This window comes from Cervus canadensis, chromosome X, assembly GCF_019320065.1.
Source record: "Cervus canadensis isolate Bull #8, Minnesota chromosome X, ASM1932006v1, whole genome shotgun sequence".
NCBI classification, from domain to species: Eukaryota; Metazoa; Chordata; class Mammalia; order Artiodactyla; family Cervidae; genus Cervus; species Cervus canadensis.
In genome coordinates this window covers 86,262,003-86,287,617 of record NC_057419.1, presented here as the reverse complement: position 1 = coordinate 86,287,617, position 25,615 = coordinate 86,262,003, and the positions used below count along the sequence as shown (strand labels likewise).

Below are 25,615 nucleotides of genomic sequence, written 5' to 3'. Positions count from 1 at the left end.
TGAAGCTTAGAGAATTTGAGTAACTTGCATAAAGTGACATAATAAATGGCAAATGGTAAAACCAGGATTTAAATCAGGCAGCATGAGGCCAAACCCTGCACACTTAACACAACATTATATTGCCTCTTGACATCAACTTCTTGACAGCCCTATTTTTTGCCCTTATTCTCTTCCCTTTCAGTCCCACACTGAAATCAGAAGGATTTTAAAACAGTCTAGTGGCTTTATATTTTAATGCTGCTTCTGTATCTGTCCCTTACACTCTTTATTCTTTATCACAGTTTCTTGCCTCTTTTATTCATAGCACTTAGAAAACTGATGATTATTTTCTTTATTGATTTGGATGTGTATTTTTGTGTGTGTGAATGCATGTGTGTGTTCACGTGCATATGCATGTGTGTATTCATTTCTAAATATAAGGCCAAGAAGGGTAAAGGTCACATTTGACCTGTCTTCTAGCCATGATGTTCCCAGTATCTTACTGGCATCTGGCCCACACTAAGTACTCAATAAATATTTGCTCAATAATAAACAAACAAATGAGTGGATTAATGGATGGGTAACTCTATGAGAGAGGTGCATTCAGAGAAGGCTCCTGGAGTTGGTGATGTCAGTACAAGATTTTGAAGAATAAATAGGAGTTCACTGAATAAATGAGGAACTGAAGGACATTCTAGGCAGAAGAAACATAAAAATAGTGGTATTATGAGTGAAAAAGGGGGAAATATGAGCCATACTAAGGAGATTCTACTGGAATTAATGAACAATTAGATACAAAGCATGAGGAAGAGAAAGGAATCTAGGGCAAGGTTCTGGCCTGTTGTTGTAGTTCAGTCACTCAGTGTCCAACTCTTTGCAACCCGATGGACTGCAAGGTGTCAGGCTTCCCTATCCTTCAGTATCTCCTAGTGTTTGCTCAAACTCACATCCATTGAGTTGGTGATGCCATTTAATCACCATCCTCTGTCGCTCCCTTCTCCTTCTGCCCTCAATCTTTTCCAGCACCAGAGTCTTTTCCAATGAGTTGGCTCTTCACATCAGGTGGCCAAATTATTGGACCTTCAGCTTCAGCATCAGTCCTTACAATGAATATTCAGGGTTGATTTCCTTTAGAACTGACTGGTATGATTGCTTTGTAATCCAAGGGACTCTCAGCATTTCAAAAGCATCAATTCCTCGGTGGTCAGCCTTCTTTAATGTTCCAACTCTCACATCCATAACATGACTATGGGAAGAAACATAGCTTTGACTATATGGACTTTTGTCATCAAAGTCATGTCTCTGCCTTATAACATGCTGTTTAGGTTTGTCATAGCTTTCCTTCCAAGGAGCAAAATGTCTTTTAATTTCATGGCTGCAGTCACTATCCACAGTGATTTTGGAGTCCAAGAAAATAAAATCTATCATTATTTTCAATTTTTCCACATCTATTTGCCATGAAGTGATGAGACTGGATGCCATGATCTTAGTTTTCTGAATGTTGAGTTTTAAGCCAGCTTTTTCACTCTCCTCTTTCACCCTCATCAAGAGGCTCTTCAGTTCCTCTTAGCTTTCTGCCATTAGAATGGTACCATCTGCATATCTGAGGTAGTTGATATTTCTCCTGGCAATCATGAGTCCAGCTTGTGATTCATCCAGCCTGGCATTTCTCATTATGTACACTGCATAATAGTTAAATATGCAGGTGACAATACACAACCTTGAAATAATCCTTTCCCAATTTTGAACCAGCCTGTTGTTCCATGTCTGGTTCTAGTTGTTGCTTCTTGACCTGCATACAGGTTTTTCAGGAGGCAGGTAGGGTGGTCTAGTATTCCAATCTCTTTAAAAAGTCTCCAGTTTGTTGTGATCCACACAGCTAAAGGCTGTAGCACAGTCATTGAAGCAGAAGTAGATGTTTTTCTAGAATTCCCTTGCTTTTTCTACAATCCAACAGATGTTGGCAATTTGATCTCTGGTTCCTCTGCCTTTTCTGGCTTGTGAGACAAGATAAAAGGCCAATGACTGGATAATATAGGAAATGACATAGACTTTGAGTAAAGTTCTAGGTTCAATGTTAGATTCATAAAGCTTGAAACATGTGAATGAACCTACATGTAGGAAATTGGATGTATGGGTGATAAAACTCTGGAATATGACCTGAGTTAGAGATACAGGATTGGCAGTCACTGCGTGTTGGCTAAAGTCATGAGAGAAAATTAAATTACCTTGAGGGAAGATTTCATATGAAAAAAGGTTTGAGCACTGTGTGCAAATGAACAACACACACAGGGCTGGCAGAGAAAGTAAAACTTACAAAGAAGACATCAGAAAATTAGCCAGAGTGGTAAGAGCTACAGCAGTATCAGAAAATAAAGTAAGGTCACAGAAAGAGAGTGGGGAGAGTAGAGTTTCAAGGCAAGGGCAATAATCCTTAAAGATTCGTAAATTTCACTTGAGGAACTTCTAAACATTAAAATTTGAGGAAAAAACCTAAATGTTCATCAATAACAAACAGGTTGTATGAATTATGGTACACACATACAGAAAGTTCACCAATGTAACTACTGATTATCTCTGCATAAGAGAAGGCATTATTTTCTTTTGTAAGTTTTCCTATACTATTTATTTTTTTTTTATGATGAACAGGTATTATGTTTAACTTTAAAAAAATCCAGGAAAAAAAAATGATGTTATGGACAATACTAAATCAAATAGGTCACATAAGATAAAATCTGAAAATGTCCATTATATTTGACTGTGAAGAAATTTTTAGTAACTTTTGCTAACACAATTTCAATTAATTAGGGCATAGACCAGATGACAGAAGGTTAAAGAGTAAATTGGAGGTGAGAAATTAGAGACATAGGATGTGTGTTAGTTGCTCTGTCATTTCTGACTCTGCAACCCATGGACTGTAGCCTGCCAGGCTCCTCTGTCCATGGATTTCTCCAGGCAAGAATACTTGAGTGGGTAGCCATTCCCTTCTCCAGAGGATCTTCCTGACTCAGACATCGAACCTGTGTCTCCTGCATTGCAGGCAGATTATTTACCAGCTGAGCCACCAGTGAAGCCCAAAGAGAGATGAAGAATTCTTGAAAAATGATTTTTTACTCTTGTTTGTTTTTATCATAGAAGAAACTTGAACATATTCAGAGGGTGATGGTATTTAAATAGAAAGACTTTAAAGAAGACAGGAAAGAGAGGCAATAATTCTTTGTGGCAAAACCAAAGAAGAAACAGAGAGGAATCAAAGGCATAGTTAGAGGATCTCCCTTCTTGAAAGAGCAGAGGAAAAGAATAAAGAGTATGGGTATAGGTTTTTTTTTTTTTTCTTTTGTTAGTGACAGGGGAGATGAAAGGGGGAAATTTGAAGCATTTCTCACATAAGAGCCTTCATTTTCACTCAATCATACATGCCAAGGTCATCTGCTACGACTAACAGGTTGAGATAGCATAGGAGTTTTGAGAACAATAATTACAAATTTGAAATAACACCAGACAAGTGTTGTGGGAGGGCTTCAGACTTGCAGAATATGTGTGCTCTTTTCTCAGAAGATAATAACACCGAGAAAAAAAATAACAGCAACAAAGTCTCCTGCTCAGGTACTCTGTCTTAAAAGTACTGTGGCTTACTTTCTGTTTCTATTTTAGAAGAGAAAATTCATTTTCTTTATCTCTATTCATTTGTATGAAGTATGCTGATTTTGTATAAATATTAAATACAAATTGTAACAGCCTTGCTGGTGATCTAAGTGTTATAACAGTTATCTGTCCATTCATTTTTATAACAACTCCCTTTTGATCATCTATTATGCACCAGACACTATGCTATACCCCATGGAGATCATGGTCTAGTAAAGGTAAAAGTCATTACACAAATATCAAACAAGTGAGTATTAATTATAATCATGATTAGCATGATAAAAGAAAAACATAGGACACTATGAATAATACGTGAACTAACTTAGAATAGAAGGTCAACTCTGAGATACTAAAATACAAGTAACATGTAATCTGAGACCTGATGGATAAATTAGAGCTAGCTAGATGCATGTGACTAAAGAGTAAAGGAGTAATAAAAGAGCCAAAGTTGATTGTATGTTGCAAGCACAAGGAATATCAGATGCTAAGGCCCTGAGGTGAAAAGGAAAAGCCAAATGCAATGCATATATTCACATTACTACACTGTTGTAAACCAGTCATCATATCCACTTCTCCATGTTAAAGGTGATTGTATCAACAATATTTTTCATTGAACATGCTCAGGTGAAAGTCAATATGAATTCAAATTAACTTAAAGCATATTTTAATGTTTCACAGTCTTAATTTCAATTGTCACTATCATCAAGGCTAGTTATTTTAAAGAGCTACTCTATTTTACAAATCATTTCATTCAATTTTTTAATGATATGTCAAACTGTAGGCAATGTACTCTCTCTCACAGACATAGGGACTTCAGCTGAAAAATCTTTGCAAATAGTTGGCAATAGCTCTGAGACTTTAAAATATCCAACTCTTCTGCAAAGCTCTGGACATTTGGATGCAGCCTCTATTAAAAAAAATTAATGTTCTTTATTACCACTAGTTAATGTAAGTTTAAATATCATGCTACTGAAATATATGCCTCATAAACCTACTTAAAGGCTTTAAGAAATCAATGAGTCTACTATATTATAAAATAATCATATGCACATATGCTAGCAAAGTAATGCTCAAAATTCTCTAAGCCAGGCTTCAACAGTACGTGAACTGTGAACTTCCAGATGTTCAAGATGGATTTAGAAAAGGCAAGGGAACCAGAGATCAAGTTGCCAACATTGCTGGATCATTGAAAAAGTGAGAGAGTTCCAGAAAAACATCTACTTATGCTTTACTGACAATGCCACAGCCTTTGACTGTGTAGATCACTACAAACTGTGGAAAATTCTTAAAGAGATGGGAACACCAGACCACCTGACCTGCCTCCTGAGAAATCTGTATGCAGGTTAAGAAGCAACAGTGAGAACTGGACATGGAACAACAGACTGCTTCCAAATAAGGAAAGGAGTATGTCAAGGCTATATGTTGTCACTCTGCTTATTTAACGTATATGCAGAGTACATCACGAGAAATGCTGGACTGGATGAAGCACAAGCTGGAATCAAGATTTTCAGGAGAAATATCAATAACCTCAGACATGCAGATGACACCACACTTATGACAGGAAGCAAAGAAGAACTAAAAAGCCTCTTGATGAAAGTGAAAGAGGACAGTGAAAAAGTTGGCTTAAAACTCAACATTCAGAAAACTAAGATCATGGCATCTGGTCCCTTTACTTTATTGCAAATAGATGAGGGCAACAGTGGCAGACTTTATTTTTTGGGGCTCCAAAATCACTGCAGATGGTGACTGCAGCCATGAAATTAAAAGACGCTTACTCCTTGGAAGTAACCCAAGTAACCAACCCAGATAGCATATTTAAAAGCAGAGACACTACTTTGCCAACAAAGATCTGTCTATTCAAAGCTATAGTTTTTCCAGTAGTCGTGTATGGATGTGGGAGTTGGACTATAAAGAAAGCTGAGCACAGAAGAATTGATGCTTTTGACTTGTGGTGTTGGAGAAGACTCTTGAGAGTCCCCTGGACTGCAAGGAGATCTAACCAGTCCATCCTAAAGGAAATCAGTCCTGTGTGTTCATTGGAAGGACTGATGCTGAAGCTGAAACTCCAATACTTTGGCCACTTGATGCGAAGAACTGACTCATTTGAAAAGAGCCTGATCCTGGGAAAGATTGAGGGCAGCAGGAGAAGGGGATGACAGAGGATGAGATGGTTGGATGGTATCACTGACTCAATGGACATGTGTTTGAGGAAACTCCGGGAGCTGGTGATGGACAGGGAGGCCTGGTGTGCTGCAGTCCATGGGGTCACAAAGAGTTGGACACAACTGATAACTGAACTGACTGACATGACATATGCACACATATACCTACATATATGCTACCAATACCTTTAATTATCATTGTGTTCCGCTATTTCACACCAACTGATAATATATAGGATCGTCACAGTTTTATGGAATTCACAGATCAAATAAGAAAAAAAAAGAGCATTTATGGGGATGTTTAATGATGCTTGAAAATTTCCTGAAAATACTAGTTTTAGCAAGTATATAAAAAATGATATCTTTCTTCTAAATAAAACTCAAGCAACAACATATTCTATTCTAGTTGGTAGCATGACTGTTTTGAGGGAGAAATTATCCCTTATTTTGACTGGAATCAACATGATACAACGCTGTGCTATGTTAAAAGCCTTCACTTCAGGTGAATTCCCTCTGGCATAGCTGTGTCATGGAGCATTTATCACTCCAGAGAAAAGGTGTAGAATCTGAAATATTGCCTCTTTTTCTGTCTACAGAATTGTCAATTGACAAGGGATCAGTCTCTAATATCTTAAGGATGATACCAGAAATTTAGAGCAGGAATAAAATATTGCAAATACAAGAGATAAAATGGAAAAGAAAGGCTATGAGAGGATAAAGTTCTAAGTATAAATTTTAGCTAATTGTTTATTTTAAAGAAATGAGTACTTCACCCTCTTATTTCTCTTCAGTTCAGTTCAGTCGCTCAGTCGTGTCTGACTTTGCGACCCCATGAATCACAGCATGCCAGGCCTCCCTGTCCATCACCAACTCCTGCAGTTTACTCAAACCCATGTCCATCGAGTCGGTGATGCCATCCAACCATCTCATCCTCTGTCGTCCCCTTCTCCTCCTGCCCCCAATCCGTCCCAGCATCAGGGTCTTTTCCAATGAGTCAACTCTTCGAATCAGGTGATTCAGAAAAACAAATCATTGTTATTATTTAGCTTTTATGATGATGAAGTAAAATGTTTTTTAAAACAAACTTTCTGTTTTAGAATATCTTTAGATTTATAATAAAGTTGCAAGAATCCTTTGCATCTAGTTTTCTTATTGATAATGTCTTACATTACTATGTACATTTGCCACAACTAATGAACCAATACTGACACATTCATATTAACTAAAGTCTATTCTTTATTCAAATTTCCTTAGTTTTTAAGTTAATATCCTTTTTCTGTTCTAGGAATCTATCCAGTATACCATATAACATTTAGTAATCATGTCTCCCAGGCTCTTCTAGACTGGCAGTTACTCACAATTTTCTTCGTTGTGAGGAGTATTGATCAGATGTTGATTTTTCAGAACACTCTTCAATTTGGGTTTGTCTGATGTTTTTCTCATGTTTAGAATTAGACTGCAAGTTCTTGGAAGAAAGAACACAAGTAAAGTACAATTCTCATTACATTACATTGAGGGTACATGTGAAGGTGACTTATCATGATGTTAATGTTGATCACAAGACTGAGGTAGTGAATGTTTGCCAACTTTTTCCACTGCAAGATCATACATACTCTGTTTCCATACTGTACTCTTTGAAAGGATGTCACTATGTACAATCCACACTTAAGTAATGGAGACTTATGCTCTACCTCCTTGATGGGGAAATAGCTACATAAAATATTTGAAATCCTTGTGTATGGAGATTTGATCACTGTATCAGTATAGATCATGAGTTTTAATTAAGTTTATACTTCAGGCAATATTTCAATACTACTTTACTTATTTTGTTGTTGAAATTATTTCAGCGGTGGCCTTCAGGGGCTCTTTTAGTTGGCTCCTGTATCCTTTTGACACACCCTTTTCATTTTGTCTCCTAAATACTTCCTTACTTTCTCATTCTACAAGACACTCTAGGATCATCTTGTATATCCTGTGCATTAGCCCCCATTGGAATATTGCTGCTTCTGGACTCTTTCAGCAGACAGAGCTAGGAAATAGGAAATGATTTTAATTTATTCAATCATGTACTAAGCTTGAACTAAGTACCTGGCACTTGGATGACAAATATAAATTATTTGGAGATGGAACACAAAACACTGTGTTTACTATAATGTGGCATCTAGGTGACATGACTGACTCATCATCAATAGAGTCCATATCATGGTTGTTTCTCAACTAGTAGGAATGGCACTCTCCTGCATACATTTCTGAAAATGTTTTAAAATTCTGAGTATAGTTAAAGAAAAGAGCAAAGGCCCTCAGAAGAACAACTTTGCCCCATTAACATTTTGCCCTAGTCAAGAAGCCATGAACAAAATAACAGTATTGTTTATAGTGTCAGCATCAATGTTTTAAGAAACACTCTGTTGAAAATGATTTTACACACACACACACCAAATTCAACTAAGCATTTGCCAAAAAGGTACTTATTTTGTCAGTGCACTTGATAAGTTTTGGATGTTCACTAATGATTTTCTTGAGTCTTCCTTGACAACAGATTTTGCCCTGTTGTGTGTGATTAGATGTAGTAACTCATGTTAACCAAACATCCTAGGACCACTGAAAATTCCAGTTCCTCTACTCAAGGGACCACCTTACATGAACCAGTGCTAACTGCATACTAGTTTCTTTCCATCTGTGTGATATGACTTCTATGAAAATAGACTCCTCAAATAAGATTTACCACATCTTTTCTCCCCATTGTCCCAATTTCTATTTAATAAATAAGTTTTATGTAAACCCTTGACAAGATACTTCAGGTCACAAAGCTTGTCTGTGCTTTTCAGCACTGAATATCTAAAATCAATCTCACTCACATCTCACCAGTTTTGTGAATGGAATTTAACTCATACATTATAAGTTCAAAGTGAGATAGAATTGTACCTTCCATTTATTCCTTATAATTTTATCTACATTTTGTGTTAAAAGTGATGTATTTTATATAAGAGAATCATGAGATGCTTACTGTGAATCCAAACTCAGTTGTAGTTTAAAATCTGTCAACTTTTCCCTGGATCTAGTTGTGCCAGTATACACTTGTCAGCTCTTCCAACAATGTATGAAAGATAAGTCCTAAGCATAGAAAGCAAACCAGGGAAGCTTTTATTTTGCCAGGGAACACAGTTCAAAACACATTTACTTATGCATAGCTTTAAATAACTTTAGTTGTTTTTTCATGTACCAATGCTTCAATTACTATCTTCTGTACTCTGCCACCCTTGCATGAATTTTTTAAAGTATATTTCTAAAACCAGAATAGATAATTTGATGTAATGTGTATATATGAATATACTGACTATAAACTAAAAGCAGCACAGCTAGGTGTATTTACTTGCCACCCCTCATCTCACAAATGACTACATATGCAAATTTCCTAAAAATTCAAAGGCCAGGTCATACAGACTTCTTATAATAACTAACTTATAGATGCTTATTTGAAACAATAATGAGGTATACTGAAAAGCATCGGAAAGTGTGAAAACTTGTATTAATAATACTTTAGTATGCTGGACTTGCCTGATTTGGAAAACCATGTGAAAGAGATAACTCAGTATTCATATCAAGGGGGAGAAAACTTAGTTTTCAATTCCAAGAAAAACGCTGAGGAAGAGTTGGCTTGATGAAGTCAGATTATTTTAGGAAAATTCACTAGGCAGGCTGTTTAACTTCACTGATGCAGCAATCATCATTAGAATTCAGTATCATTATAAAGGTGAAGGACCAGCTTCCCTATTAACTTACTGAGTGCTCTCAGACAAATTACATAACCTCTCTGTGTCTCAGGTTTCAATCCTGTCACCTGCTCCCAGGTTCAAATGAAATATTTTTTGGCCACAGTCTGAAAAGTATTAGAGTCTATATAAATGTAAAGACTTGATATTCCTATGACTATTTCCACCAATCATGTAATAATGATTACAATTATTCAGTATTCACCATGAACAGGCACTGTTCCAAGTGGTCTACATGGATTATCTCATTGAATTCTCACTACTTCATGAAGTAGATGCTATTATTTTCCTATCTGACAGATGAGCAAAGTCAGTCTCAGGAAGGTTAAATAATTTTTCCAATGTCTGATAGTAGTAGAGCCAAGATTGGACCCCTGGCAGCCTGTTAAGCCTGCATTATTAAAGAATGTTATATCAATAGCATGAAAAATGGCTGCAAATTCTAGCTGAGGACTCTAAAGAAAATATGATGATTATTTGTAGCTGTACATCTATCCCTTAAGTTCAGAAGGTCATAGGACAAATGCTCCCTTGAAAGAGCAGGAAAGTGTCTAATGCTAAAAATTTTAAATTGGTTGATAATATCAGTTTCTACAAATTGGGACAACCTGTAGCAGATGTTCTATTAATTGTCATATTAATCTAGAATTTTCAGATACATGAAGCATAAATCTTTCTTTAGTGTGGGAGTATAGCTTAAACTAGCCAATGTGTTTTTCTACATAACCATGTGGTGGATACAACTAACTTTAATGATAATGAAGATAACTTGAGAAAATAGAAATGTATAGAAAACTCAAAAACACCATTTCACTCACTATTTTCATTTCTTTCCTTACCCAACCTGGTTAACAGAGTTGCTAAAATGGACTGATTCAAGTTTTCCCATCTCTCTTCACATCTGCAAGTATGGGGATGCTTAAGGAACAGTGTTAACTATAATCAGCAAAAAGCAAATGGAAACTATTCAAATCAGCCTGGATAATCTATAAATTACTAACAGTTTCTTCCCTTTATAGTCCAGATTGTGTGTGAAAGTCGTTCAGTCATGTCACTCTTTGAGACATGAACTATACAGTCCATGGAATTCTCCAGGCCAGAATACTGGAGTGGGTAGCTGTTCCCTTCTCCAGGGGACCTTCCCAACCCAGGGATCGAACCCTGGTCTCCCGCATTGCAGGAGGATTCATTACCAGCTGAGCCACCAGAGAAGTGCAGTCCAGATTACTTATTACTTGTCTCTGTCCCTTTGCATGGCTGTATATGTTCCTGCCATGTATATGTAGAGTGTCACATAATTTCCTTTTCCCTCACTGGATTGCAGATTCCTAAAGAGTAAAGACTGTAGTACTGCCCAGATTATCATGCTCTCTATCCACTACTTTCGCAGATATTCTAAGTCAAAGAATTTGCTAACCTGACACTTAACATGCCATATCAGTCATTTTTACCTATTTGTCATATCATTGCCAACAGCAGTTGTCATGCAGTAGTTAGGAATATAGGAAAGTTCCACACTAGGAAGTCAGCTGTTTTTACCTAGACTCCCCTGAATCATTTTCACCCTTTGACAGACACTGAAATAATCTGCCTATATTATTGTCTGAATCAGGAACCTGAAGATCTCAGTACATTTTCTTGATTTACTTCAGACTCAGTACCTCTAGATAACTGTTTTTCTCTATTGAAGGAGTCAATTCTAACCCCAATTGCTGAACAGCACTGAATGTGAGCATACAGATTACTTATGTAATTCTTTAACTCTTCTGATAAGCAGGCCTATCAAAATTTTGTCATCTATTTGGCTGATCTATTCCAAATTGTTTTAGCATGAAATTTCTCATCTTAAAAACAAATTTGACATCCTAAAAAAATAGAGAAACATCTAAAATGTGTATCTGCATGAGAGTGCTCAGTCATGTCTGACTCTTTGCGACCCCATGGACTACAGCCCACTAGGCTCCTCTCTGTCCATGAAAATTTCCAGGCAGGAATACTGGAGTGGGTTGCCATTTCCTCCTCCAGGAGATCTTTCCAACCCAGGGATTGAACCCGAGTCTCCTGCGGCTCCTGCATTGGCAGGCAGAGGTACCACTGAGCTACCTGGGCATGCTGTATGTGTATAGCATGCTGAAATGGAAGAAAACTTGCTTTCATCAGCTTGAATTACTGGATTATAGGTTTTATAAGGAAAAGATTTGTATGTACTGTGTTCACTACTGAAGTTCTTGAAAAACACATTAGCACAGAAACATGCTATTGTATCACTTAAACCAATGAAAACCACCTTGGGGCTTTTTCACCTCAACCACTCCATGGGAACTTCTGTTGTCCAGGACATTAATCACCTTCATGCCAGTAAATCTAATGATCAATTTTCATTTTCTATCTTAACTTCATCAATCAGCATCAATTGACACATTGGATTACTCCCTCCCTCCTCCTTGAACCACTTACCTCAAATGGCTTCCAAGATTATAAACATTCAATTTTCCTCTCACTTTCCTAGCTGCCTTTTTCCAATCTCCTTTTCAGGTGCTTCCACTTTGACCAAAGATAAGAAATGAGATAATATTTGTTAAAGTCTTTGCATAATTTGGCAGCAAGTTTTAGGTTATAGAAATAAAACTTAAAGCAACAACAACAAAAAGTAACCAAATTTGAAGAGATGTGTGACCAGAAGAAAAGGTTATTTTATTCAGGCAAAGTAATAACTCTCCTTAAAAGGTTATGATTAGCACTTTCTCACCATTATAGTTATTTATTCAACTGTAAATATCCACTATAAGCAACTCCAGATTATTCACTGCTTTTATACTTTTCCTACCTATGTATTCCTATGTTCACCTAATGTATTCCTTCCTCATTGCCTATTGATATCCCTCTACCCTGAAAGAAATCTTTGTTCTGAATGCCAATTTCTATAAACAAAATTCTGCCCCAAACACCTGGACTCCTATTTTACATTTCTATAGTGCTTTCAAATTTATAAAGTAAATTAATAAAGGAGTAATATTGGGATACATTTTATGAAATCATTTAACAACTCCAAACAGTCTAAGAAACAAATTAATTTTTCTGCCTTCTTTAGTGTCCCTAAACTTTGATGACTAATACAGACTGAAGAACATAGCTATTTCTGATAGCAATAATAGCTATTACTTTAAAGACACTAAGTCAAAGTGTGATGCCTGTATCCATGGGAGTCTCCAGGCTCCTTTCATGTTGTCTGCAAATATGTTATTTGTGTGAGGCTTGAGTTTTTGGTTTTTTTTTCTTTTTCATATACTTCAACCAAAACATTGCATCATAACAAATTGAATGTAGAAATATATATGAGAATTATTAAGTCAACATAAAAGAGATTTGAAAAATGTTAAACTAATACATCTCTATTCATTAGATGTTTCAATTTTGAATATATAATTATTTTTCACACAATGTTATCTAGTTAAAATTTAATGGTCTTATTATTGGCATTTTCAAATGGATTAATATTTTAAAATTTCTGTTTAAGTTTTAATACCATAAATATCAATAGCTATCATTTATCAGATATTCTTTACCACATAAACAAATGCTTCTTGGGGTTCTCAGTAATTTCTAATAGCGTAAAGGGATCCTTAAACCAAATGGTTTGAGAACTATTTCTCTAGGAAATTTTTCTCAAAATATGTCCACTGATCATCTGCATCAGAATTATTAATATCTGTGATACTTGATAATAATATAGGTTTCTGGACTCCATATAAGACCTACTAAATCATAACTTCTGGGGTCATGAACATATATTTTTAACATGACCCTCAGGTAATTCTTATATACATTAATGTTAGAAAAATTTAATAAAGAGGTATATAGACTTTGGAGTCTGATGGATTCAAACTCTAGTTCTGCCACCTTGTTTGTCATCCTAACCTATACCACTTTCTACCAACCAATTTCTTACCCTTACTTTCCCCTCACTCCCATCTCCTGAATCCTCTTTCAACTGCAAATCCTCAATTAAATAGTTCCTCATTACCAGAGTAAGCTGGAAAATTTGTATGTAAGAGGTATTTAGGGGCAGCAATCTGGCTCTGAGTGAGAGTTGTTGTTGTTGTTCAGTCGCAAAGTTGTATCCAACTCTTTGCAACCCCATGAACTGCAGCACGCCAGGTTTCCCTGTCCTTCACCATCTCCTGGAGTTTGCTCAAACTCATATCCATTGAGACAGTGATGTCATCCAATCATCTCATCCTCTATCATCCCCTTCTCTTTCTGCCCTCAATCTTTCCCAGCATCAAGGTCTTTTCCAATGAGTCAGCTCTTCTCATCAGAGAAAGTTAGGGACTTAAAAGTTGCATTTTCATAGGAAGCACATTGCTTTTACTTAGATTGTCTCACTTGGAGATGTGGAGATGACAAGAATTTGGAAGGGGGTTATATTGCCTAGGCTGCACCTTGGCATCAGTACTTACTTATTTGCTTCTGCTCTTGAACAGGGAAGACTTCAAAGGATTCTACTTTCTTTTCCTCATCTTGGGGCACACAGTACAGTGAAAATGGTAGCCATTTTGTCTTCCCTGCCCCTGTCTGTTATCCTTACAAACTTGCCATCCACTTCCTCAATCCTTGCTGTGATTTGAATACACAGTTATGACTAGAGGTCTGAAAACCTCTAGTCTAGAAACTGATTATAATATCATTATAACAGAAGTCTAACAGAAATCATGAATTTTTCCCAGCTGTGAAAAATTGCTTTAAGAACCACAGGTTTATTTAAATATAGTATTTTTTTTTCTGTAAAACAGTGCTATTCAAGGTAAAGTCCACTAATGCTCAAGCTCAGAACCATACAGGCTGTTTTTTGTTTTTTGTTTTAATGCAGAGTCCTATGCTTCATCCCAGACTAAGTGTTATCAGAATCTCTAAGTCCCACAAACATGTAATTTTAATAATTTCCTCAGGTTATTATGGTAAAATGTCCAAAAACCATTCCATGAGGAAATTTCAACAAGAAACAATAAAAATAAGAGGAAACATAAGCATATTCTATATAACAACTTAGTTCTTTTCTTGATTGCAAATAGATAAATGATGTTACCCATATGCTTTTCCATACAGACATAATATTTGCTTCAACCTATGTAAAACTTTATACTATTTTATCAGTGTGCCAGTTGTACCTGGATGAGGGAGCCTAATTCACACTAACTAAAGTCACATGATATCAATGTATAAATCAAATACCCATCCATTAGTTTATAACTAGAAATGTTGTAAACACATGGTTGTTCAGTTTGATAACCAACATCCTGAATCCATTAGATAAAACACGCACAAAGTCTAATTAGTCATAAATTACCATGGTGAACCTGGAATCATTAAAAAATGAGTCAGCAGATATTCTTAATGATTACTGCCTCAAGATTAAATTTGATCTACCTACCAATATCCACCATTGGGTGGGCGACTAAAGTATTCCAATCTGATAATCAGGGCATTCTCTTTCCTAGACATTGCTGGAAACTTGCAGCTAGTTCTCTGATTTTCCCTAGTGTGTTTTTTTTTTTCTTTCTGATAATTCAGTCTTCCATTAATTGATTAGATTTTACCTTTTAAATTTATGATCACATTCTATTCACGCCTCCCTGAAACTCAACCAAAACTTTTAGTGTGTCCAAATTAAATTATCTACACAGAAGCAGTCCCTTGGGTTACTTTTGCAGGTGGCTTATCTTACTGTGGCTTTTAATTTTTCTCAACTTTACTTTGAATTTTTGACACCATTATAATGAAAAAGGCAAAACTACTCAGATGATAAAAAAAATTCAGTGGTTTCCAGGGATGGGGCTGTGGGGGAAGGAGATGAATAGGCAGAGCACAGAGGATATTTAGGGCAGTGAAAATACTATGTATCATACTATAATGGTGTATACATGTCACCACTATTGTTTAGTCACTGTCATATCCAACTCTCTTGCAATCCCATGGACTATAGCTTGTCAGGTTTCTCTGTCCATTGGATTTCCCAGACAAGAATACTGGAGTGGGCTGTTATTTCCTTCTCCAGGGGATCTTCCTGACCCAGAGATTGAAACCACACCTCCTATATTGGCAAGCAGATTCTTTTACCATTGAGCCACTCAGTTCAGTTCAGTTCAGTTGCTCAGTCATGTCTGACTCTTTGTGACCCCATGAAACGCAGCACACCAGGCCTCCCTGTTCATCACCAACTCCCGGAGTTTACTCAAACTCATGTCCATTGAGTCAGTGATGCCATCCAGCCATCTCACCCTCTGTCGTCCCCTTCTCCTCCTGCCCCCAACCCCTCCCAGCACCAGGGTCTTTTCCAATGAGTCAAATCTTCACATGAGGTAGCCAAAGTATTGGAGTTTCAGCTTCAGTATCAGTCCTTCCAATGAACACCCAGGACTGATCTCCTTTAGGATGGACTGGTGGATCTCCTTGCAGTCCAAGGGACTCTCAAGAGTCTTCTCCAACATCCAACTCTCACATCCATACATGACCACTGGAAAAACCATAGACTTGACCAGACGGACCTTTGTTGGCAAAGTAATGTCTCTGCTTTTTAATATGCTGCCTAGGTTGATCATAACTTTCCTTCCAAGGAGTAAGTGTCTTTTAATTTCATGGCTGCAATCACCACCTGCAGTGATTTTGGAGCCCAAAAAAATAAAGTCTGACACTGCTTCCACTGTTTCCCCATCTATTTCCCATGAAGTGATGGGACCAGATGCCATGATCTTAGTTTTCTGAATGTTGAGCTTTAAGACAACTTTTTCACTCTCTTCTTTCACTTTCCCTTTCTGCCGTAAGGGTGGTGTCATCTGCATATCTGAGGTTATTGATATTTCTCCCAGCAATCTTGATTCCAGCTTGCGCTTCTTCCAGCCCAGCATTTCTCATGATGTACTCTGCATATAAGTTAAATAAGCAGGGTGACAATATACAGCCTTGACATACTCCTTTTCCTATTTGGAACCAGTCTGTTGGTCCATGTCCAGTTCTAACTGTTGTTTCCTGACCTGCATATAGGTTTCTCAAGAGGTGGGTCAGGTAGCCTGGTATTCCCATTTCTTTCAGAATTTTCCACAGTTTATTGTGATCCACACAATCAAAGGCTTTGGCATAGTCAATAAAGCAGAAATAGATGGTTTCCTGGAACTCTCTTGCTTTTTTGATGATCCAGCAGATGTTGGCAATTTGATCTCTGGTTCCTTTGCCTTTTCTAAAACCAGCTTGAACCTCTGGAAGTTCACGGTTCACGTATTGTTGAAGCCTGGCTTGGAGAATTTTGAGCATTACTTTACTAGTGTGTAAGATGAGTGCAATTGTGCAGCAGTTTGAGCATTCTTTGGGATTGCCTTTCTTTGGGATTGGAATAGGGAAGCCCATGTACATCACCATGCATTTGTCCAAACCCATAGAATCTGCAATGCCAAGAGTCTACTCTAAGGTAGACTATCCTAAGGTAGACTTTGGGTGAATATAATGTATCAGTGTAGGTTCATTTTTGGTAAAAACAAACGAAGAACATATAACCTGGGTCAGATCCCGGGTTAGGAACATCCCTTGGAGAAGGAAATGGCAACCCACTCCAGTATTCTTGCCTGGAAAATTCCATGGACATAGAAGCCTGGCAGCTACAGTCCTTGGGGTTGAAAAAGTCAGACACGACTGAGTAACTGAGCACACACACACACATGGGCATGTGGAGGGCAGAGTGCAAGGAAATCTCTGTACCTTTCTCTCAATTTTATTGTAAACTTAAAACTGCTCTAAAAAATAAAGTCTTAAAAAAGACATTCCAAATGAAATTACTGTAAATGATAAACATGCCATACCATTTTCCCCAAAAGATATTCAGTCATACTAACATTTCCATCTTTTAGCATCTTTAATCCTTTTTTTTTTTTATCTTATCTTCACTTTCTAAAGAAATGGGATGATTGGTGTTCTGCCAATACAATGCAATTCTTCTATGTGAGTGCTCATTCCTATCCACAGATTTTTTTTAATTAAAGATTTTTTTAAATGTGTTTTTTTACAAGCTAATAATGAACATATGTTTTTTTAGTTAAGATTGTAATCTATGATCATTTATCTAGGAAATTCTTTGTTCAGGCTGTATAGATTGTGGAAATGTTTCAAAAGAGCAACTTGAGGGAAGCTAACCTTGTTGTTATTTCAAAGTTATGAAAACTCATTACGAAACTTTTAAAAGAATGAGTTGTAAAACGAAGAACAGTAAAATTAGTACTAAAATGCATGGATGTGTACTAAATTGAGAAGGATCTTGGACTTAGAAAAAGGTTGCAATGCTAAATCTTAGCTTTACTAGTTATGTAACTGTAGGCTAGTCTTTTAGCCTCTGAGAATCCAGTCTTCACATTGATAAATAAGAAAAGTTGTCTCTATTTTATGGCTTTGGGTGAAAATCAAATATACTCCTATAAGTGAACATACTTTAAAAAGTTAAATGTTACAGGCTGAAATAATTTCATATTTTTAGAATTGTTAGTATTAAGAATTATCATGATATCATGAGGACATAAAGGGAGGCCCTGTGACAAATTCTGAAATTAAAGTATATCTGAATGACATCTCTCTCTCTCACACACACACACGCACATACACAAACACACAATGGTAGAGTTTTAGGAGGGTGCTATAAAAAATACAGACTGCTATGCAAATATTGTGCATCACATATACCCCACTTGCTTACATATTATTCTTTACTCTTTTTTTCTGTCCAGTCCCTCTTCCACTCTGCCCAATTCTAGTCACCTTCCTTTAAAGAAAATCTGATGTGGTCACTCCCTAATATTTATTTAATTGAACTTGAATTCCTTAGTTCGGCAGAATGACCCTGGTCTTGACCTGCTTCTCCAAACTCATCTTTCCTTAACTCTTCCTCTTATTCTCTCTTTTTCTTCCATGTGTCACTGAAATTCCTATGCTTCAGCAACAGAAAATACCTTACTACTTCTCAAATATATTTCTTAATTCTTTGTACAAATGTTTTGTTTCCTTTGCCTAGAATACTTTTGTTTTAACCTCCAACTTTCCAGATCCTCCTAGTAGGAAACAAGTTCTTTCTCCCTACATTACTATAGCATGTTCACTAGTTAATTCAGCCAATATTTACTGAGTGTTTACTATGCACCCAACACTGTGCTAGAAAATGCTAGTGACACTACAATATAATCATGGTCCCTCACAGATTTTAGGAATGCTCATTTTAAATAATTAACCTACAAATAACTATATAATTATATAGTTATATATAACAAGTAGTTATAACAACTTAACTACACACACACACACACACACACACACACACACACACACACACATATGTACAAGGGCTTCCCTGGTGGCTCAACTGGTAAAGAATCCACCTGCAATGCAAGAGACCTGGGTTTGATCCCTGGGTTGGAAAGATCCCCAGGAGGAGGGCATGGCAACCCACTCCAGTATTCTTGCCTGGAGAACCACCATGGACGGAGGAGCCTGGCAGGCTGCAGTCCATGGCGTCACAAAGAGTTAGACATGACTTGAGTGATGAAGCACTGAAAAACTGTATTTATAACTGTTATAGTGCTATAAAGAAAATGGAAAGGGTTTGATAACAGTACATAACTAGTACTTAGTGGGATCAGGGAAGATCTCTCTTTGAAAGTGGGAATTAAAATAAGACCTGAAAGAAGAATAGTCATTAATCAGATAAAGAGGATGAGGATTAATTCAAGGCAGAAGGAAAAAACATATGTGAAGGTACTGAGGCAGAAATGAGCTTGGCTCCTTTAAGAAACAATGGGCCAATATGACTGGAAAGTAATGATTAATGGTGATGGTGCCATGGGATGATGCTGAGGAAATGGGCAGGAGCATGATCATGAAGGACCTTATAGGCAATAATAGAGATGAACTTTGTCATAAAACTTATGGGAAGATTATGAGTAAAGGAGAAAAGAGACCTGCTCGTATTTGTATTTTAGAAAAATCATTCTCTTCACTATGTGGAGAATAGATATAAGTAAGACTGTAAACATGTTGCAGAAACCAGTACTCGAGAAACCAAGCACCACACTCAGAGAGTTGCAGAACTCAGGTTTATTACGCCAGTGGGCCCAGAGGAGTTAACACTCCAAACTCTGAGCTCCAAACAAGGGGATTACAGAGTTTTTATAGACAGACTGTAGTGGGCAACACTAGCTGTTAATAGGCTGGTTTAAACTAAAGGGTTTTGCATGTGTGGGAAGGGTGGTCAAGATGGGGAGGGGGATGCCTGACCTGGACAGGTATGATTAAGCAGGTTTTCAGGGGCTGGGCGATTGGAAAGAGTAAGACAAGGGTGAGTGAGATAAACTTCAGTTCCTAGTATTGCAAGTCTCCACTTTCTGAGACTATGTGACCTATGTGATCTAGACTTTGCAAGGGGCAAGCTGAGTTACAGAGGCAGAAGGAGAAGGAGGTTATGTAAAATTTTACCTTTCCATCTTCAAACAGAAGGAACGTTAATTTAGGTGGGAGATCTAGGTGGGAGGTTAGTTGGACTAGGTTGGGGCTAAAGTGCCATGGCTCTTGAATAACATACTTAACTGGGCACCATATTGTACATCAATTGTGTAACCACTGAAAATTTTAAGCAGGGATGTGATATGATCATATTTCCATTTTTCAAAGATTACCGTTAAGTAGTTAGAATAGGAAATAGGAGTCCAAAATGGTGGTAGCTAAAAGACAAGGAAGGGAAAAGCCCGCAAAAATAGAACAAAGGAAGGTCAAAGGAAGGTCTAAGGATGGGAGTGAGGACCTCAGGTAGAACAAACAGCGCTCCTGGCTAGCCCAATTTACATAGGGCAGGCCCAGGGTGGGAGGCAAAAACATATAAAAAGAGGAGTCAAAGAGCCAGAGCTCTCTCTTCTCTTCGCGTCTTTGGGTTTGCATGCCCTCACACCTCAAGGATGTATTTTCCTGATGTTTTCTAAATAAAACTGAGCTGTAACATGGAGCTGTAACACTGATCTAAGAGCTATAACATGGTCTGTTCGAGACCTGAGAGCTATAACATGGTCTGTCCAAGAGCTGTGACACACCGAGGGCTTTAAGGTTTGTCACTTCAAATTTTGTTGAGATGAGACAGAACCGAGGAGATTACACTTGCCTGACATTACTTTGCCCCACATGTGAAGAATTGACATTAGCTGTCTAGGAAGGAATTCAGGGTGATAAACTAGGCAGTAGTTCAGGTATGATAGCTTGGAGGGGGTGGTGGCAGTAAATGAACATGATTTGGACTAGGATGTTGACATTAGAGTAGGAGACAAATGAGCAGATAGATATGAGATAATATTTTGGAGGTAGAAGCAAGAGGACTTGGTGACTGATTGGATAGGGGGTACGGGAGGAGAAAAACAAACCAAGGATAACTACCAAGTATCTGAAACTTGGCAGAGAGAAGTACCACTTATTGAGATGGGGTCACTAAATAAGATTAGTTTTAAAAGGTGGGTGAGCAAATTCATTTTTGTACATGTTAATTTTGAGATGCCTGCTAGGCATCCAAATAGAGATTTTGAATAGGCAGTTAATTATATGAGTCTGAGGCTCCAAAGGGATGTACACTTGGCTGTCTACTTATACTTAAGACTCTGAAGACTTGTAGATCTGAAGTATACTTAAAGACTCTGACACAACATGGAGAATTTCTTTAGGGTAACACTAATGATTTATTCATCTATTACATCCTGTGTATGTGTACCAAACACATAAGAAGTGCCTGATATATCTGTTTATTTGAACTAAATTATGCAGTCAATTTTAGTCACTTTCATCACAACTCTAACACATAGTCAATGCTACACAAAAAGTTACCAATAAGTCATATGTTTTGTCTTTACAAGACAAGTGGCAGTTTGACATATTTTTTTGAATGAATTAGCATTGCTCAGAAGATATTCTATCAGTGGGGTTTTGGAGTTAGAAGTAGTTGGAACACAAATTCTCATAAACACACACACATGTTGGAACTTCCAGCTATGGCTAAATGAGGAGGTCAGGAAATCTTTCCCTAAAGCATTATAAACCTGGACAAAATTAACAAAATAACCATTTCAGCACTCTGAAAACTGACCAAAACTATATACCCATCTGAGGAGTGTTTATTCCCAAAACATCACTGACCTTGGGGTACAAAGAATGGGAATCTGTGGCATTAGGACCTGGAGCTGCTCCCATACCTTCCACCCCTCCGTTCATTCAGCACAGAGGTTCTTCCAGGACTTATACACTAAAAACCACAAAATGCTGCTGAGAGAAATTAAAGAATATCTAAATAAATAGATATTTCATGCTCTTAGATAGGAAGACTCAATATTACCAAGATAGTAATTCATCCTAAATTGATGGATAGACTAAATACAACCCCTATGAATGTCCCAGCTGGCTTCCTTGCAGAAACTGACATTGACAAGCTGATTTTAAATTTCAAATGGAAATAAAATGGACCAGAATAGCTAAAACAAACCTGAAAATGTGGAACACAATTGGAGGACTCAGACTTCCTAATTTTAAAACTTAAGATAAAAGCCACAGTTAATCAGACAATGTGGTATTGACCCAAAGATAGGTACATAGATAAGTGGGACAGAATTCAAAGTTCAGAAATAAATTCTAACATTTATGGTCAGTTGATTTCCCACAAAGTTACCAAGACAATTCAATGGGGGAAAGTATAGTCTTTTCAACAAAGGGAGTAGGATAACTGGATATCCACATTTGAATAAAAATAGAGGCGTAATTTCATGATGTTCCAGCGGTTAGGACTTGGTGCTTTCACTGGCTGGGGAACTAAGATCCTGCAAGCCAGGTGCATCGCCCCCCCCCCCCAAAAAAAAATAGGGAAAGAAATTAGACCCTTGCTTCATGCCATGCCATATACAAAAACTTAACTCAAAATGGATCACAGACCCAAATTTAAGAGCTAAAATAAGTAACTTCTAGAAGAAAAAAAAGAAAATTTTTGTGACCTTGAGCAGGGCAGAGATATAATACTGAGGGCATGACCCATAGAAGACAAACTTGATCAATGTGAATTTATCAACTTTTGCTCCTCAAAAGTCACCAATAAGAAAACAAAAGTAAAAGTGACAGACTAGCAGAAAGTATTTGCAAATCACAGATCTAATAAAAAGCTTGTAGATCCACAGCTATGGCTGGTCCAGGGGCTGCTTTCTGCTGCCTGAGTACCTTGTCTATAGCGGTAGGGGGTAGAGGGCTTTAGGCTTGGCCTCCTACAGGGCTCATGGAGCTAGTTCCTGGATGCCCACAGGAAGGAGCTCTTTCACAAGACCAAGAAACACCACTTTTTACATAGCCTGGCCCTGTTAGGGGTACTCCTGTGCAGAAAGTCCCTCTGGGCAGGGTTACTGGTAGCATTTGGAGTACTTTATTGTGCACCAGCTTTAACTACCAGGCTCTGAATGGAGACCCCAGCACCCAGAACTTTGGCCTCTGTGGGAAGGTGTTTGCTTCTCAGGCTGGGTTGCCTTGGTTCTTTGAGCTTCCGTATGTTTAATTTCTGGGTTTTTTTTTTTTTTTTGAGAATTTGAGAAGGTAAGGGATTTAAAGAGAAAGCCATATTAAAAATAATAATAATAATAATAAAATAAGCTTGTATACAGAGTATTTGAATAACTCTTATGACTCAATAATTATTAGGAAGAAAAAAAACAAATTAAAAATAGGCAAATGATTTGATTCAACATTTTGTGAAAGAAGATATGAATGGCTTAAAAGGATATGAAAAGATATGCAACATCATTAATCATTAGGGAAATGTAAATCAAAATACCAATTAGAAACTGCTACATATCCACTAGAATGTCTAAAATAAAAAAGACAAATAGTATCAAGGTTTGAGGATGTACAGAAAGCAGACCATCTGTGCATTGTTGGTGGGAATATAACATGGTACAGACACTTTGGCAAACATTTTGACAGTTTTTTAATAAGTTAAACAAAATTTTCCCATATAATAGTCATTTTATTTTATGCCCTCTAACCAGAAGAAATAAAATTATATGTCCACACAGAGGCATGTTGTCACTATTCACAGAAGCATTACCCATAAAAAGAAAAAAATGGAAAAAATGTAAATGTCCAGCATCTAGTAAATGGATGAACAAATTGTGCTATATTTACACAATGGAATATTATTAATCAATTAAAAGGAACAAGTTATTGATACATGCTACACCTTAAAAATATGCTCAGTGTAAGAAGCTAGGCACAATGGACCACATATTATATTATTCCATTTATATTAAATGTACAGAAAAGGCAAATTTACACAGAAAGAAAACAGAAGAGTATTTGCTTAAGCCTGAGGATGGGAGAAGAGATTTACTGCTAATGGGTCTCACAGAATTTTTGGATGATGGAAAAATTTTAAAACTGAATTGTGATGATTGTTGCACAATTCTACTAATCTACTAAAACCACTGAATTATACATTGAAAAGAATAAATTTTATAGTATGTATTGAAATGTAGTATGAAAAAGTGAAAGCATTTTTGCCTAGAGAATTCCATGGACAGAGGAGCCTGGCAAGCTACAGTTCATGGGGTCGCAAAGAGTCAGACATGACTGAATGACTAATACTTCCACTTTTTCACTTTTTCATACTAAATTCAAAAAAATCTGTTTTAGAAAACACAGGGATGTTTTAAATGGAAGAATTTGGTGGACTTCCTTTATGGCACCTATATGGCTTTTCTTAGGCTTACTCTATGTACTAATTTTCATAATTTCTCTATTTACACTAACACTGCTTACAAAAAAAATGAATCACAAGCCTGTATCTCCAGCCCCAATTGCTAAGCCTTTTCCCAGTTCTGGTTTCATATATCCATTTATGTTTCAGACTACTTCCTGCTAGGAAGAAAGGCAGTGCTGAAGAATGTACAAACTAATGCAAAAATGCACTCATTTCACACACTAGCAAAGTAACGCTCAAAATTCTCAAAGTGAGGCTTTAACAGGACACAAACTGAACTCCAGATGTTCAAGCTGAATCTAGAAAAGGCAGAAGAACCAGAGATCAAATTGCCAACATCCACTGGATCATAGAAAAAGCAAGAAAATTCCAGAAAAACATCTACTTCTGCTCCATTGACTACATTAAAGCTTTTGATTGTGTGAATCACAACAAACTGGAAAATTCTTAGAGATGGGAATACCAGACCACCACACTTGCCTCCTGAGAAACCTATATGCAGGTCAAGAAGCAACAGCTAGAACTGGACATGGAACAATGGACTGGTTCAAAATTGGGAAAGAGTATGTCAAGGTTGTATATTAAAACCCTGCTTATTTAACTTCTATGAAGTGTACATCATGCAAAATATTGAGCTGGATGAAGCACAAGCTAGAATCAAGACTGCAGGGAGAAACATCAAAAACCTGTCATGCAGATGACACCACCCTTATGGCAGAAGGCAAAGAGGAACTAAAGAGCCTCTTGATGAAAGTGAAATAGGAGAATGAAAAACTGGCTTAAAACTCAACATTAGAAAAAAACTAAGATCATGGTATCTGGTCCCATCATTTCATGGCAAATAGATGGGGAACCAATGAAAACAGTGACAGAATTTATTTTCTTGGGCTCCAAAATCACTGTAGATGATGACTACGGCCATGAAATTAAAAGATGCTTGCTCCTTGGAAGAAAAGCTATGACAAACCTAGACAGCATATGAAAAATCTATGGCTGATTCATGTCAATGTATGGCAAAAACCACTAAAATATTGTAATTAGCCTCCAACTAATAAAAATAAATGGGAAAAAATAAATAAAAGATAAGCAAAAAAAAAAAAAAAAAAAAGCTAATACACACTTTGCTGACAGAGATCCATATAGTCAAAGCTATGGTTTTTCAGTAGTCACGTATGGATGTGAGAGTTGGACCATAAAGAAAGCTGAGCACCAAAGAACTAATGCCTTTGAACTGTGGTGCTGGAGAAGACTCTTTGAGAGTTCCT

The 25,615-nt window shown here is 37.0% G+C and overlaps 1 protein-coding gene across 12 annotated transcripts in view; it reads right to left on the bottom strand.

Annotated features, from left to right (window-relative positions):
* FAM133A (family with sequence similarity 133 member A) overlaps positions 1 to 25,615 on the bottom strand; it is an 82,418-nt gene that overhangs the window by 3,644 nt on the left and 53,159 nt on the right. For 6 of the 12 annotated variants that reach the window (XM_043458401.1, XM_043458399.1, XM_043458402.1 and 3 more), the window contains 2 exons: positions 12,017 to 12,103; positions 7,145 to 7,251 (listed from right to left, as the gene is read on the bottom strand). The exons of 3 other annotated variants lie outside the window; for them this stretch is intronic. The gene's annotated coding sequence lies outside the window, so the exon portion shown is untranslated. Of the gene's footprint in view, positions 1 to 6,559; positions 6,596 to 7,144; positions 7,252 to 8,793; positions 8,901 to 12,016; positions 12,104 to 21,757; positions 21,884 to 25,615 lie in introns of those variants that run through there. 3 more of the 12 variants (XM_043458405.1, XM_043458398.1, XM_043458409.1) reach the window with 3 other exon arrangements.